The sequence below is a fragment of the Diabrotica undecimpunctata genome, unplaced genomic scaffold (assembly GCF_040954645.1).
Source record: "Diabrotica undecimpunctata isolate CICGRU unplaced genomic scaffold, icDiaUnde3 ctg00000623.1, whole genome shotgun sequence".
Lineage (NCBI taxonomy): Eukaryota > Metazoa > Arthropoda > Insecta > Coleoptera > Chrysomelidae > Diabrotica > Diabrotica undecimpunctata.
Window position 1 is genome coordinate 456,434 of NW_027311922.1, and position 12,317 is coordinate 468,750.

The window sequence follows — 12,317 nt, forward strand, 5'->3', positions numbered from 1 at the left end:
AAGAAATTGTCGATATATTTTAACGATATCAGCAGTTAACCCGTTCGAGCCGGCATCGGGTGAAACGTAGTAGTTTGCCAGAACGGGCAAAGTCAGAAATCAGTAATTGTGGTGGTAATTACATATATTCATTTTTATTTATTTTTCTGTTCGTAAAAATTCATAAAGAAGCAAAATAACCAAAAAAATGTGCACAAAAAAAACATTAATTCTAATTTTGAAACAAATTCAACAATACAGAACTCAAAATTTTAAAATTGTATGATATCGTTCAAAACAACTTACTACACACAAAGGCACATTACACTTTTGACACAAGTACCTTGTGGCTTTTCTAACTTTGCGTTTGGCACAAACGACACATCTTTTTGACAAAGATGTGTCTTTGTTTTGTTTTCTCGTAACGGATATAGCGTAGGAACATGTCTTTCTACCAACCGTAATGGATGATCACCAGCATTCGGTCTGTTACTTCGTGATAGTCGAGGAGTGTTTTGTTTATATTTTTGTAAAATTTGTTTAATCAAATCTCTCTGGAAATCCAATAGAGGAATGTTTTTCCCAGTTTTGACTTTATAAATAGTATGTGAATTTAGTACAACCAGGTTAAGTATATGAAAAAAGACCTTTTTGTACCATTTCACGTTTTTCCTTACGGATTCAGTAGAACTTGTGAGCATGTCTGTTCTGTCGACTCCACCCATATTCATATTGTACGCGATAATACATTCAGGTTTTTCAACTGGTTCTTGGTTTCTGCTATTTTTGGTTTTAGATATATTAGATTCATGCATGGTTGTCATCATTACAACGTCTCTTTTATCTTTCCATTTGAGTGCCAAAGATTTGTCAGTAGAAAATTATTGTATAGAACCTTTTTCCAGATTATTTTTAAATTTTGGCATATCTTTTCGATTCTGCTTTACAGTTCCGCAACAATTAGTCTTATTTTTTCGAATAAAGCTTCAGCCAGTAATGGACTGCTGTACTAGTTGTCCATGTAAATTTTGTGGCCATTATTCCAATATGGCTCGGACAGTGTCATAACGATGTTTCCAGATATATCAAGATTCTCAGAATACTGAGTTATATCTGTATCCGCTACGGTATATATTATGAAATATAATATATAACCGGTTTTATAATCAACGGCAACAAAAAACTGAATTCCAAAACGATGCCTTTTTTCGGAAGATATTGGCGAAACGAGATACGTCCTTTGAATAACAAGGCTTTCATCAATGGAAATATTTTCAAATGGATAGAAGATTTTCTTGAAAATATTCCTAAAATAGTCACTTATGCTTCTAATTTTCACAAGACGGTCATTTAAGTTGCAGTTACATATTGTTATCCAAGAAGTGGATATTTCTCAATAGCTTAAAATATCTATCTGTTGAAATGTTGGTGTTTCTAGTAATGCATCTTTGGTCCAATAATCACGCAGTCTCTGCTGATGAATTGAGTATAATCTGTTTTTAAAGTTGGGTTAGAGTTTAATTTCTTTTCCAAAGAGAAAAAACGTTTGGTAGTTGAAATCTCTGAATTACCAAGATTTGATAGAAGTAACCCGAAGAAAGAGAGACAGTGAATCTGGCTGTAGAATCAAAGGTAGTAGTTTTTTTAAAGTGTTTCTCACATTGAAGTTCTTCTTCAGAAAAGAACTTGGAAATTCTTCAAGTTCCCAGAATGTCTGTAACTGATTTTCGAAATGTCTGTTCCTAGAAAAGTGACAATTTGTTTTGTTATGAGAAAGAAAAGGTACAGGACCACACACAATCCAGCCAAGCTTGGTTTTGTGTAAAGTTGGTTGACCATATGTTAGCTTAATTTGACCAACGCATAAAAGATCCCAAAATGTGTCTACACCGATTAAAATTAAATGTCCATAGGAGATGAAACGTTAAAGTTTGGATCGGCGAGTGTAACATTAGAGGGAATGTTTAGAGATTACCTATTTAGTGTGGCAGAAGGCAGTCTACCAGTTATTTCAGGCATCACTAAACAAGAAATTGTAAGTTCTTGTTGTAAGTTCAGATACGGGAGTTTTTGTGCCTTGTGCTTCAATACGCTTTCCGTTTAACACTTGCGCGCATATATGCGTTTCCCGACTTTTGTGGTAAACAAGTTCGTAAGTGTAAAATTGAAAAAACAAGTTACAGAAGATAAATGTTTTATTAATTATTTATAAAAATGCATATAAATCAAAGAAAATATTCAAAAAACTAAAACATATAATTCTATATTAGAATAGCCGAAGTTTAGACCCAGTATATTTTTTGATTATGGTAGTTTTCAAAACAAGGTACCACACAAAGAGGAACCTCACACTGTTGGCAACAATAGATTGTTTTTTTGCGTACTTTTCTTTTTACTGCAAACGACATCCTTTTCTTGTTTGCTTATTTTGATTAGTCGTTTTCAAACGTGATGGGAAGTGCCTCTCAATGACTCGCAAAGGAGAATCTTGATGGTCCCTAGTTTTAGTGGATTGCCTTGGCTTGGGTATCAGAATAGAGCCATAACCTCTTTTGGTATGTAGGCCGGGCGATGCCCGGTTGGTTGGCTTCAATCATCATGTAACCAACCCCCGTCATCCGAAATCCGACCTAGTCCTGCTGGTCTGTTCCTTCCCGTTCCGATCCAGGAAGCAACAGACCAGCAGCGTATGACCCGATGTTTGGCCAGATTAATATCGCACGAGCCGACCATCCCCCCCCCCATAGCAAAAACACTGCCAACGCATATCGCGGGCGTGGAAAAATTAGCCAGACAGCCAATAGGGGCTGTCAATAAAGTTTAAAAATAGTATATAAGTAATAAAATAGTAGAAAAATGGGACGTCACAGACGTAAAGGACGACACAACATTTACGTAGGTCAAGTAGTTAAAATCTCTAACTAGACGAACGAAGGACCCACGATAGGAAGAAGCCGATATGCAAATACTCGAAGAAAAAGATCATAAGTCATTTATGTTAGGACCGCATAAAATGACTATGAATATGGATGCTACACATGATCGCCTTTGTGATGAAATTGCGGTTCAAAATTCTCATGACACGAGAATTCGACTGGCATCATGTTCCGCGAGCGCCACCGATTAGAGGTGCCATGCAAATCTGTTTCCCTGGATATCGGGTCTGCATGGTCTGAAGAAATCGAGGCTCAGTGCTGTTTTATTAGCAGCAGCTGTACTTAGGGGTTCAGGACCCTCCCAGCTGACGGCAACGTCCACGACAATTACTTGCTCACCCAGATTCGCTACGTTACTCTAAAAACTAAGGCTTCCAGGAAACTGGAAGGGTGTGTAGCCTTAAGGGAGTTCGAAAAATCCGACTGGTTAGTAACTACACAAGTGCGCTGACTCGAGGATCTCAATGAGACCGACAAATGCTCGAATATGGCGCACACTACCAATCGGATACACCCTGTACAATCAGCAAGCACTACTCGCGAATCGGAGTACGTGCCCTAAAAAGTGTCTGTATTTCCGATTCAACGAATATGGATTCCCGGCTCTACCAACGAGGAGGTTTGTACTAGGACGATTTTTGTGGCAAAGATGAACACGACGCTCACCCAAACGCAAATATAACTGAAGCAGCCGCTCGAGGAGGTTTGGAAGACTCTCTCACACATTCTTTAGCCAATTACGTCTGGCGAACGACGGGCCAAGCAAAACCACAATTGCAGAGCCAATTGGTAATTTCGGGTGACTTTGGCCCGCCAGGGTGCCTTTGGCCCGCCAGGGTGACTTTGGCTCACTTTGGGAAAAAGATATTTTAGTAACTAGTGCATATGTACAATATATTATCATGTAAATTTCATTATACCGCACCATCAGTACCATATTAACTTTAGGAAATTTTAATAAATCACGGTAATACTGGTTATAATAAGAAAAAAATTAATTTTTAAAATATAGCCATTTTACGTAAGATTTCTTGACTGTAAAAATTGGTTGGCAACCAATAATACTTCCAAGAGTAAGATTAATTGCATAGTTGCACATTGAATATCTGTGAATTCTTACCCGCCTGGCGTCAGTATTTCAGTCTAAACGTAGATGCTAATAAGGTCGGTTGTTATTTGCAAAGTGGTACAGAATTTAACGGTTTTCGGGTGACTTTGGCCCAGTTTGTTGAATGTTGGATTTTGGTCATTCGTTGGTTCTATATTTAAATTAAAGTAAGTAAATGCTGATTTTTAATTTGAATTTAGCCTTGTAACAACTGCAGAGTTTGTTAACTGTATAGAACTAACGACTTTTTTTTAGATGCCATCAAATTACAAACGTGTTGCTGGTAGTAGAAATTATGGAAATTGCACGGCAGAACAGTAGAAACAGCTCTAGAAGCTATCAGAAATAGTCCTATCTCAAAGAAAAAATGCAATAGAATTCGGAATGCCAGTAAGTACTTTAAAAAATAGATTAAGAAATAGGCATACAAAACAATATGGTGGTCAAACAATTTTTACAAAAGCTGAAGAGGACGCCTTCACGTCTCATGTAGCGTATCTTTATACGGATTTCCATTGGATCAGACAGATTTACGAAATTTAGTGAAAAATTATTTAGATCGTGATTGTCGAACTATTAAGCAATTTAAAGATAACTTGCCAGGAAAAGACTGGTTAAATGCTTTCCTTAAACGAAATCCGTTGTTAACGCAACGGTTTGCAAGCAACATCAAACGATCGCGAGCAGAAATCAGTGCAATCACTATAAAAGACTACTTTAACCAATTGCAGAATGAACTCGCCGATGTCCCAGCTAACAACATTTGGAACTATGATGAAACAAATTTAAGTGACGACCCCGGCAAAAAGAAAATTTTAACAAAACGTGGAACTAAATATCCTGAGAGAATGATGAATTTTAGTAAACGGCAACATCAATAATGTTTTGTGGAAATGCGGCTGGAAAAAGGCTACCTCCATATGTCGTATATAAATCAAATAAACTGTGGTCAACTTGGGTAGAAAATAGTCCAAATGGAGCACGGTACAACAGATCGAAAAGCGGATGGTTCGACACAGCTTGTTTCGAAGACTGGTTCGCTTTTCTTTTATTGCCAACATTGAAACCCATTCCTGGCATTAAAGTGTTAATTGGTGACAATTTATCGTCCCATATATCAATAAAAGTTTTACAGCTTTGTGCAACAGAAAATATTAAATTCGTGTGCCTTCCTGCCAATTCTACGCACCTAACACCGCCATCAGATGTCGCCTACTTTCGACCGATGAAAATAGCCTGGCGAAATATTTTGGTAGAATACAAAACACTGAATGTTAACACCAACCTAATCGCAAAAAGTACCTTTCCCACCCTATTAAAAAAACTGGTTGACATAATTAGTGTAAATGGCGGAAAAAAATTGGAAAGTAGATTTAGAAAAAGTGGTATTTTTCCCCTAAACGCAGAAGAAGTACTAACTAGAATTCCAAATTATAAAACTGATGCTACGCAAGTACCTTCGAGAGTAAGTGACGCTGTTTTAAATTTTCTTGTAGAAAAAAGGGGAGTACAGTCCACAGCTGATAGAGTTGTGTAAAGAAAAAGAAAAATAGAAATTGCTGCAGGAAAAAGTATAAGTGCTGAAGATGTTAAAAGCCAACAAGAGGCTGCAGTTGCAATAAAAGCTGCTAAGAAGAAGCCAGTAAAAGAAAATGGCACTAAAAGAAAATTAAAAACAAAAACTAGAATGACAGCAAAAAGTAAGCTTGGAAAGAAAACTGAACAGGCGAATAATCAAGCCAATAATCGATTTGCGAAACAGAGAAAGAAAATCTACAACAAAATGAGGTCCTCGGAGACGTTAATAACGAAGTTGTACTTGACAGTAGCCTAGATCAAGATATGTCTGAACAAGCGACCATTGCTGCAGCTGGCTGTAGTAAAGTGACTAAATATAAGACGGTAAAAAAAACACAACGTTTAAATAAAATACAAGATTTTGGACAAATTGCAGATACTACGTCTAATTCTGCTTCTAATAAGAGCTACAGGAATAATGCTGATCTAGAAAAGCTTTCCATTGGAGTTGGAGACTTCGTAATTGTATCCGACTACGTCAGCTTTCCAGGAAAATTCGATGGATTTGTAAGAGGCAGCAATAACTGTTACGGTTGGGTGCAAGTAATGGTACTTGGTGAAAGAAGTTTGTGGCAATGGCCCGAAGACTCCGTAAGAAAATCCTACCTACCACCTGGGTAATATTGATTTCACAGAGCCATTGGAACTTGGACATAACCGATATTTCCTTCCAGATTTAAAAACAAACTTGTAAATTGTTTTATTGTTCATTTTTTGTTTAAAAATGATGTTCTTTGTAAACCTAGGGTCTTATGTAGAGTTTCATTTCAATAATTTATAATTAACAAAATTAGCACAGCAAAAGAACATGTGATAATCATACATGTATATAAAAAAAGTTATTATAAAAACTTAAGTAAAAAACATTAAGGTTTTTCTTTTCTGGTGTGTAAAGAACTAGAAAGATCACGAGAATGCACTTCCAACAATTTATTTATAATCAGTTAAATTTTAATTTTGACTTTAGTTTTGACTCAACATTATTGAATTATTTAAGATTAATATAGTAATAAAAATAAAAAATGAAGTTACCAGTCTTAAGCTTACTGAATCTCGCAGGTAAATGAATTTATAGGTTAAACACCCACGCAAACAACGTGAATATATATGGCCTTGAGGTCAAAATGACAGAACAGCAAGGCAAAATACCAACCTATAATACAATAGAGCGGTACATTCATAGAATGTGATAAATTTGGTTGACAACTTGTCGTTAAAAAGCCAAAAAATGAAAGGAAAAGTTGGTTAAGATCACCATTTCCCCCCCAGTGATTGATTTGTTAACAAAGAGCAAAGCATGCGAGGTCAATCCAAAATATCATATATTATAATATTTATGATGTCACTGGTTAGCCAGCCAACAGGTGAAGATTAATTTAACTTCCACAGTCCAAGGTTCATAGCATTTGGCACTGTGAATGAAAAAGATTCTATGAATCAATTTCAATTTAAAATTTTACCAAACAAGTTAATCAAAAAGAACAATTACTTTAAGTATGTAAAAGTGATATTGACCAAATATTTAGTTAATAAAATGTAAGTTGATGAATCTAAGTCAATAAGGGAAGAATAATTTATTTTATTTTTATTTTTATTTGAATTTATTAAATATGAAAATGTGATAAAAAACACCTTAAGGGACAATTCAAAGTAAACAACATATTAAGACTAATTCTGCAAAATTAATACATGATAAATTTGACCCACCACTCTTCGAGTGTACCTTAGTTTATTTTGGATTGACGGTCGTACTCCTTTTCTCTCTCTCTCTCTCTCTCTCTCTCTCTCTCTCTCTCTATATATATATATATATATATATATATATATATATATATATATATATATATATATATATATATATATTGTTGTGATGTATTGTTTGTTTGTGAATGATGAGCAATGAGTATTTTTTAATAATATAATATATAGGGTTTTTATCGCGGTTCTCAAAGAATTAGTTTGCAAGTACTTTTTTTAAATTATCTTTATTATATCTATTATGAAACACACATATATATCTAACCTAGCCAATGTAAATTTAAAATAAAGTATCTTTAAATTGAAATTCTTATGAAACTAATTAAATTCTATAGACAATGTAAAATTTAAACAAACTATCTTCAAAATTGAAATTGTTATGACACTAACTAAACTATATTAACAAATTGTTGTACCTTTCTGTCACTGAATGCCTAAATGAACTGTTTTCCACTGTATAGATTATAATCACCACTCAAATGTCTTCCTCTCAGCTTCGGTTATCCTTGTTTTTGTGAAATTACTTTTTCCAATTATTAGCTTCCACCAATTTAAGATATTTTTCTTCACCAGCATTTATAAACCACCAAGCAAACCAGCAAACAGCATTTATTTTTATTCTTCTTTTCAATATATCAATATCCAATCACCAAAATATCATTTAATTTTAATATTCAATTAATACTTCTTCCATTATCATCATTTATACATAACATAATTTTTAATCTTCAATATTATTTTCTTTATACTGTTTCTTAATATTGATTTAACTCACTATATTGAACAATTGTAACTGATTGACTGCCTCTAACTAATTTTCATACTAAAAAACTCATAATTGATTGACTAACTGAATGAACTTTCTTACTAAACTGCCATCTTGAATCCAAATCACGGGTATTTATATCTTTTCAATCTTCCAGAACCATCTGGTAAGAAATCATGTTCGATTTAGTCCATTAAACACATGTCTGAATTTTCTGGAAACAGTATATGTTCGTTGTCACCGACATAACCATTATTCCCGAATGTTCGACCGTAAACAAAGGTCAAATTCTGCATTCTGGAGAATTCGTTAATTTTCTATTGATAATTTTGTTGACATTTAGGCTTTTCAGATCAGAATATACACTTAAATCATTAACTTAACATTCTAATTTAATAAACTACACATTTTATTATTATAACCCCACTTTATATTCACAACCATTCCTTAAATGTCACTTCAGAGTATGTATATCTGGTTGCCTAGTCACATGGCTCACTTAATATATTTTACATTATAATTATATAAAAAAAATACTTTTTATATGCTAATTTCTTAAAAATGCCCTCACATAAATAATTTTTATTAAATTCTCTAGTATATAACTTCTTAAAATAACCAAATACTTGTTATATCTAATATTATCTAGTATAAATTATTTTCTTTAAACACCAATCATATCAATATATATATATATATATATATATATATATATATATATATATATATATATAATCGTACTCTCAATGGAACACTAACATAACTGAAAACTGTAAAGTTTTCATTATGGTAAAAAAAAGTCACGATCGATCTTTCTGTTAATAAATTTTAAAACTCAATTAGTTCTTTCTATTGTCTAACTAATGGTGTACAGTAACATGATTTTTTTAAATAATAAGAGGTTTTAAACCAAATTGTTTATTATGCCGTCATGCAAATTTAGTGTTACATGCAGTAACACTGGTATTACAACAAACACCAATTGCGAATCTGGACCACCATTTACAGTCGAAGAAGTAAAATATGCCATCAAAAGCACCAAAGATGGTAAAGCAGTAGGCCCTGATAATTTTCACTCAGAATTCTTAAAACTTATGGACTATTATGGCATAAAATGGTTGACAAATATATTTAACAGTATATATGATACGGACGTGGTTCCCCAAGAGTGGTTAGTGTCAACTTTTATAAATCTTACAAAAAAACCCAATGCGAGAAAGTGCGAAGACTATAGAATTATAAGCCTTATGAGCCATTTACTTAAAACATTTCTAAAGGTCATCCACAAAAGAATATATACAAAATGTGAGGAACAACTAACAAGAACACAATTCGGATTTCGTGATGCTCTGGGAACACGGGAGGCCCTTTTTGCTGTACAGGTGCTATTTCAGAGATGCAGGGATGTGAATTGTGACATATACGTATGCTTTATAGATTACCAGAAGGCATTTGACAGAGTAAAACATGACAAATTAATGACTCTAATGCAAGAAATTGGAATTGACAACAAAGATCTTAGAATTATCAGAAACATTTACTACAATCAAACGGCCAAAATCAAAATAGAAGACCAGTTAACTGATAAAATTGCAATAGAACATGGAGTACGACAGGGCTGTATTTTGTCTCCATTGTTGTTCAATATTTATTCTGAATGGGTATTTAAGGAAGCTTTAGACGGTTGTGCAAAAGGAATACTAATAACTGGTGAATGGTTGAATAACATTAGATATGCAGATGACGCTATAGTTCTTGCCGATAATCTTAATGACTTACAGATATTAACAAATCGCATAACAGAAGTCAGCAACAGATACGGACTAGCTCTTAACACAAAGAAAACCAAATTTATGACAATTAGTAAAAAACCAATACTAAACGCTCAACTTACAATCAACCAACAGAATATCGAAAGAGTCGAGCAATATACATATCTAGGCACCAATTTAAATAGCCAATGGGACCACTCAACAGAAATTAAACAGCGAATAATAAAAGCAAAAGCAGCATTCATTAGAATGAGAACCATTTTCAACAGTCGAGACATATCATTAAAACCAAAATGCCATCTATTAAACTGCTACATATTCACAGTTCTGCTCTACGGAATGGAAGCGTGGACACTGACTGTTGCATCTATGAATCGGCTCGAAGCTTTCGAAATGTGGTGTTATAGGCGCATCTTACGTAAATCCTGGGTTGACAGAGTTACTAATGTGGAGGTCCTGCGTAGAATGGGGAAAGAATGTGAAATTCTCATGACCGTCAAAACTAAAAAGTTGGAATATCTAGGACACGTAATGAGAAATCAAGAATGTTACGGCCTTCTCCAGCTGATTCTCCAGGGGAAGGTAAATTTTAAGAGAGGACCGGGAAGAAGACGCATTTCCTGGCTTCAAAATTTACGAAAGTGGTATAACACGACTACCACTGAACTGTTCCGCGCTGCAATAAACAAAGTAAAGATAGCCGTGATGATCGCCAACATCCGGAACGGATAGGCACTTTAAGAAGAAGATGCAAATTTGGTTTTATAGTGGTGTTACTTTAAAATTTTGTACAAATTTTGTTTTAAGTTTTACACAAAAGAACTTTAATTTGATTCAAAAACACTTACGTTAATAACTAAATAAACTAATCATTTACTAACGAACCAAGGTTATTAAATTAACTTATTTGCTGGTTAATTAGAACTACCTGGAGAAACGGAATTAAGGTATAATGATTATAATATTTACAATGTTATCACTCACTCCTTAAATTAAGGTAAAAATTTTGATAAGGTTTCTCAATCGGATTCTTATTATACAAAGTGACAAAGCCTTCTTTTTTTTTTTCGTGAAATTTTCAGTTCTTCTTGGTAGGCCTGTTTTAGAAGAAGTGTTTTAGGATGACCAACACAAGCACTGCGCTTTTTTTTAGTGGATTGTTAACAATAATTAGTTCCTTATATGACACTTCAGAACTATAATCATATTTACAATAAATTGTTTTTGTATCGTTGTTCTTACTAGCTGCTTTGACTTGCAATATTTTAAAATCAGTTCACTTTACTTTGTTCTTCTCCGTGTCCACTACGAAATTATTTCCGACATCAGCGCTCAATTTTTGTAGGTCGTATATTTCGGTTCTATCCATTTCCTTCACTTTATAAGGCTTTTCTCTCTTTTTAGCTCCTTGAATAATTGGTATCCATTGTGCAGAAATAAATATTGAACCTGTGTGTGTCCAGTTATGAAAAATTTGTGCGTTATGCTGGACACACCAAGAATGTAAACGGCATAGAGATACAAGGAGGCAATATATTTGTTTTTATTTTGTCCTGCACAGTTATCAGAATAAAACCTAACATGTTTCCCTATGCAGTACGACTTTAAAAATTGGAGGACACGACTTCCGATTTCATTGGCTCCGCGTTTTGCGACATTTTCCGACCAAATGTAGCAAAACCCTTCCTTGCTCACAATATTAAATATTGTCAAGTTGTAGGTAGCTAATTTACTTTTATAGTAAAAATCTGACACCTCAGATGCCAGTGTAGAAAGAACCGCTTGTAAATCATAAACGGCTACAATTCTATCTTCACTATTTTCCGCCTCTTTAATATCTTTTTCTTTCTCTTCTCGCGACAAATCTTTCAGTTTCGTATGTAATGAATATTCTTCTTGCAATTCTTGTTTCTCTTCCGGTGAGGAATTTTTGTATTTAGCGCACGTGCTGCACTGGTCTTTCTTTGGTTGGTGCCACCCAATGTTATATTCATAATTAAAAATTTGTTCATAAATCCAACTCTTAACAAACTCCTTGCCAGCTTCTTCACATTCTCTCTTATAATCACGGTATAACGTTGCAAGGGTTAGGCTTCCTTCAATAAACTGTCTTTCTGTCTGTTTTCTTAAATAGTGGGACTCCACTGTGGGTATCGATTCAATGTGCTTCCTAACCCTATCTTTTAAGACCGGATCTAACTTTTTGTGGTTCTTGTGTTTTCCACGTTGATCAGTCATAGCAATGTTTTTATCGTCCCTGTTTTGAAATGTCGTGCGTATCATCGTGTCACCCACATCTAGAGTTGCCATAAAGAATTTCTTGCAAACTCGAATCTTTTGACTTTAAGTAGGTAGGTAGAATCCTTGATTTTTCTGACTACCTTCTCTAACATAACGGTATTTGGGAACAATTATTTCGG